The sequence below is a fragment of the Dendrobium catenatum genome, unplaced genomic scaffold (genome assembly GCF_001605985.2).
Source record: "Dendrobium catenatum unplaced genomic scaffold, ASM160598v2 fragScaff_scaffold_333, whole genome shotgun sequence".
NCBI classification, from domain to species: domain Eukaryota; kingdom Viridiplantae; phylum Streptophyta; class Magnoliopsida; order Asparagales; family Orchidaceae; genus Dendrobium; species Dendrobium catenatum.
The window spans coordinates 59,980-65,979 of record NW_021318795.1 but is presented as its reverse complement, the minus strand read 5'-3'; positions in this window follow the sequence as shown (position 1 = coordinate 65,979).

The following is a 6,000-nucleotide window of genomic DNA, read 5'->3' as shown; positions in this document are numbered from 1 at the left end:
TTTTCAAGAAATTTTAAACTTATGATCTAAACATGTACAGAAATCATGGGGGCTATAGTGTTTGGCTTAAAATCAGCTTTTCAAAAAGTTATTTAACACGGAGTGTTGTGAGCTATTCTAAGAGTTTTAAGGGATTTTCACCGTGGGATCTCTGAGATCTTGATACGGTTGCACTTGTAGACTGTCCTCGTACGTTTCTCCTCTTGAAACCACGATCAAATGAGCTCCGGATCGAGTGGATCAAGCCTTGGACGGATCTAGCCTTAGGTCGCCGGAATCTCATCGCCGGCAAGCCTTGGACGTCGGGATTGGCTTGGGAAAAGTGGAGGGGGGTTTCTCTCAAGCTCTCCACGAAAAATCTCGGGCTAAGGAGGAATAGAATGCAAGATCCCCTAATTGGAACCTAAAATCAATATTTAAAGGCTTGGAGTGATTATCAATGGCTTAGATTCGATCCACCGTCAATCATGAGGCTAAATTAAGTGATTTAGGCGGGATTTTGAATTTCAGCCATTAAGTAGGCATTAATTCCATTGAATGGGATCTTAATGGGCTCTAAATAGGTTATCTTAACCTATTTAAGACTTGGTTTGACCAAGTCAATGTTTGACTTGGTCAAATCAGTCAAGTGAGTCAAGGGGGACGTGGATTTGAGCCAAGGAAAGGCTTGAGTGGATTAGAAATTAAATTAGGCCCATTAAGGCCAATTGAGTCAACTGGGGTTAACCTGGTCAACCAGGTTGACCCAGGTCCTGGTTCTGGACTCAACAGACTCAACTCGACTCACTGAACCCATGGCAGGGGGTCTTGGGGTCTGACTTGGTCAATTTGACCAAGTCAACCTCCTTGACCAGGAGCCTGGGCAAAATCAAGGTCAACATTTTAATCAGAGAATGTGATAACATAAAAAATTGAAGATGAATTAATTTCACATAAACAATAGATTAATAAGCTTTTATCATTCTGAATAAGTTATATTGTTAACATATACTATTATAATTATTTATTGCATTATTATTATTTTTCCAACATCAATTACATTAGCAATTGATTGCATAAACCTATAGAAGCGAAGTCTTAAACATCTAAGAATTACCAAGCAAGATAATTTGAGGTAATGGGTTATTGTACTAATGTAATAGGTCATAAAACACCCATATATATAATTACTAAGATAATTTGAGGTAAATTTGATGCAATATATGAGCCATGGACAAAAATATCAATTGCAGTGTGATATATGTGATTTAAAGAAGATGATGTACTTAAATTTTACTTTTTTTATTTGTCATATTATATTAGAAAATAGATTAATTGTTAAATATATTTCATCGTACATAGAAGTTTTCAGTGATTGCATGATCATCATGTATTTTTTAGAAAAGATTTTGATAGATGTGACTCATTAAGACTAAGGGTCAATTTGGGACAATTTTCTGTCTGGTTTGCCTTACAGATAACAATCACGATTTCGTTTGGCTACTATTTTTTTCACTTTCGTACAGCTTTTCAGAAATTTCCAATGTGCAATCTTACTTTCTATAACTATAATAGCAAAGTTGTTTTCTTCACAATAACTTCACAATCGACTTTATAAAAAGTTACAGTTATCTCAAACATACTCCAAGATATATATATTTATTAATGCACGCCAGCGTGGGGAAATATTAGACTGGATTGGCGAGGAGATATGAGCATAATTGTGTATACTTTGAGGGTTTACATATTACAATCAAAGAAAGCAAAAAATAAATATAATCATATTTTTTATTGTGATGGATTAGAACCTTCACTTTATATTGGTGACTCTATTACTACAACAAAGCATAAGAGAAGGATGGTATGTTTAAAATTTTATTTCTGTAAAAAATTATTTTTCATATTTGATTTGCAAACTTGTCTGTGTAATTATGTGACGCCCCAAGATCTACCTTGGAAAGAATTTCTATCAATTCATCAAAACCAATTACCAGAGCTATCTATAACATCAATCAACAGTCTAACAAAAATCTATAACATTCAAAACATTAATGTACAGGTCGATTCATCTCAAAAGATCATATACAATACTCATGAACTACACTATGAACTGAAATCTATCATGTCCTGAGTACAAAAGAATCACTATAACAAAAAAGAACATAAACCTGGAGATTCCTGATTAACCTCAATCTCCTGCTCCCTTGCCCTGACCTGAAAATATCAACCACATATAATGAGCTTTACAAAACCCAGTAGGTCACCTAATACCTACACTAAAATCAAAGCACGGTGCTGGAATCAATATGCATGTCAGTCTATCAAATCCATAACAGCAATAGCACATGATCAGTGAATCTATGCAGTGGAAATCAAATCAATAGGCAATGCAGCGGATACGAAAATCAAATCAATAGTCAATACAGCGGTAGAAGAATCAATAAATCAAACTCAATAAATCAATACGTCAATCTCAGAAGAATCCGTACACAGAAGAAAATCAATCGATCAGTCAAATCAATCGTATCAAATCAATACTTCTAGTTAATGAAATCGATTAAGAAAAAGCTAATACAATAAAGTTCAATCTATACTAGCAATGAATCAAATGCAGGCAGGTTAATATGGTGCAGAAGAATAAATATCAAATGAATCTATAAGAATAATATCAATGAATTCTATAAGTAATCAAGTCATAAGATCATGAATCAATATATATCTATATCCATCCATCAATCATCCATCCCATATCAATATCTATGCTCAGTAATATCAATGCTCAGCGATCAATCAATGAAATCGATAAAATGTACGATACTTCGTAAATCCATAAATCCGATCAAATCAATAAAGCAGTAAATCCATAAATCGTCAATAAAATCCAATCAGTAATAAATCAAGTCAATACATAAATCCGCTCAATATCAATAAATTCAATTCGGAAATCAATAGGTCTTATCCTACAGAAAATCCAAAACAGCCAAATATCGTACACATGCAATTTCATAACAATGGTCTTTATGAACAAGTACAAACAACTGGCTATCAATAGTAGCTGTTGTAGAAATATAGTGCTAGTTGTAGAATCCATATTGTGTTTGTAGATATCCATACGTTGGGTTTCAATAAGAGTCGTCACTCTGTGCCGTCGGCCCCCGTCGGACATATTAAACTCCTTATAACTCCCCAATCTTATATCAATGATCAATGATTTAAAAGGAAAGCCCGTCGGCCACCAATCCTGTACAGGTCAAGTCAATCCTCCAACCAACGTTCAACCAAGTTCCACTTGTCTTTGACAGTATCAAATACTCAGATAGTCACATTCATATGCATTCAAATTATCATTTTCGGGAAAATCAGGAAATCGTATTCGAAAATCCAGCGGCATAACGCATATATATCAAATTTACACAAAATCCCTACAAATCACAATTCACCCAAATTATAATAGAATGTTTCACAACAATAATATAAGACTATTATCTACTGAAATCAATACAATATAAATCCGATATTTTTCTATTCGATTAAAATCGCGTAGAACCAAAATAAACCGGTAGAATCTTCCAGAAAATAATCAAATCGTTAGAATATTCATTATCTATAACATCATTAAAAGTTGTGCGGTGAAAGTTGTGTAATACAAAACCAGGTCCGTTTTTTCGATCACAAAAACACTAAAACAGTGCACAATACGATCAAAACTCAATATATCTGAAAAACAGAAATAAGATTTGAGTCCTTACCACGAGATAAACACTTTTCCCAACAGCGGCGTCGGACAGAAAGCGCTCCGCGGCCTCCGAAAATGAGCATTTTCCTTAGCTATGCTTAGGACTCGGTTTTCACATGTCAAAATCAATCCGAATGTTACCGATTTTTTAAATCTATTTGCATTTTAGCCAACGATCCTTCTAGTCTCAACGAAAATAAAAACTCCTGAATACTTTCTTCGTTCCTTCTCCTTCTAGATATTGATTATATATCTTTTTCAAACGAGCTGATTTCCTTATAACACTAAGCCTGATCGGCCCGGCCGATCGCCACATCGTCTGCATTGCCGATGTGAACAAACATTCCAATCGTCCAGGAGATTTCCTCAGGCCGATAAGTTTCGGTTTTGGCTCGTGATTTTTGTCTCATCTGATCGTCCCAAGGACGATCCAAAATCGCCTGGAACGATCCATTCCAGAAAAATCAGCTGTTTCACTGCCACTGATCGTTCCGGGCAGATCTCAATATCGTCCCGGATCGATCCTCGGGCAGGAAAACTCAAATCTTGGAAGGCAAATTAAAGGAAGAAGCCTCTTCACAAATTATCTTATGAAGACCATTGGATAGAGAGACTATTTAATAGGGGTCAATTTGGGTCACGGTCGGGTTCGGGTCGAACCCGGACTGACGCCGAGTTCGATCAATCGGTCGACCTACCCAACCCGGGTAGGTAAACAGGTCGACATATTTCGAACTCGGACTTGACATGACAGACTTGCCGGGTTGCTGACCCGACCACGCAAAAGGAGACCAAGCGCAGAGGGTCGCGATCGAGAAAGCGGACATACCGGCAGCGAACGCGGACTTGCGGGTGGCTGTGGGCCGGCAGTTGCCCGGACGCGGGCGGGTGGCAGGTGGGAGGGACAATCGGGTGTCGCGGTGACACGGCGGGTGCGCGGCGACGGTTAGGCTGGGCGGTGGTGCGCAGCCAGGCGCCTCGCAGCCGTCTGCGTCGGCGCACGAACTTGCACACACGCGGTGCGCGGGCCGCCACGCGAGGGCAGCCTCGGGCGCGCGGCTGACTACAAGGCCACAGCGCGGGCTGCTTTCGGCGGAGCAGCGGCGCCGCCGGGGCAGGGGCGGGCAGCTCTGCGGGCAGCCGGGTAGGAGGCCGACAACCTAGGGCCAGTCCACGGGCAGCTGGGCAGTCATTTTAAACAGGTTTCCGGGTTGACCCGGCAACTCGTTGGGTCAACCCGAAACCGACCTGTTTTTTCAAACTGGTTGGGTCCAACCCGGATTTTTTGGGTCGGGTCCAGGTCTGATTTTCGTGTCGTGTCAAATATTGACAGTCCTACTATTTAATTTAAGTAACATATATAGTTGTGTTCATCAAAGACAAAGTGATGCTTCATGTCATAATCAAAAATTTTCCAAATATGTTTTTATTTAAATTAAATTTCATATTTTTTATGATTATGATTGCCAAAATTAAAAGTGAAAATACAATGAAAAAACTTTTGTCTTCAAATTATTTGTTGATAGCTCGTTAGTCTTGCGATGACAATTTTATCAATAGACACTCAGTTTTCGTCAAATAGACAATGAGTAAATTTCATGACACATTTTTTATCGATGACCAATTATTCATTAAAAAATATTTTCAAAATATCGTTACAAGCAGCTTTACCAAATAAGTTTTTAATGAATTTAAATTTACTTCAAATAAGTAATTATCATAATCAGTGAAATAGAGGCTAGGAGAGCAAATGTAAGTTAATAAAAAAATTAATAATAATATAATAATGAAAATAATTAAAAATTATAATATATTTTTGTAATTAAGAAGCGGCATAATAAGCTTTTTCCTAAGGCTTCATTTGAGACAACTTTCTTATTACTTTCTAAACTGTTTTTTAGAATAAATTTTTTTGAACGAAAAAAGTTTTGTACTAAAAATTACTTTATAAAACAATAAAAAAACTGTTCCAAACGAAACCTAAATATGCCCCATCAATATAACCTCATCATCTTTCCCTAGAGGTAGTTCAAGATTTCCTCTTCCTCTCTCAATCCTTATTATAACTAAACCACATAAAATAGGTAGATCGAACTCCATTATGATTAATCTCTTAGAAACCAACGTATCATTATTTGAATTAATTAAAATGAAGAAAAAGAAAGTTGCAAAAACTCTCCTTACAATTTTAGAAGCTCACGTAAATTAAAAGCTTTTTTTATACAAACTCTCAAAGAAATTAATAATGATGAAGCCATAGAGAAGTGCATTACCATCCATAGTTA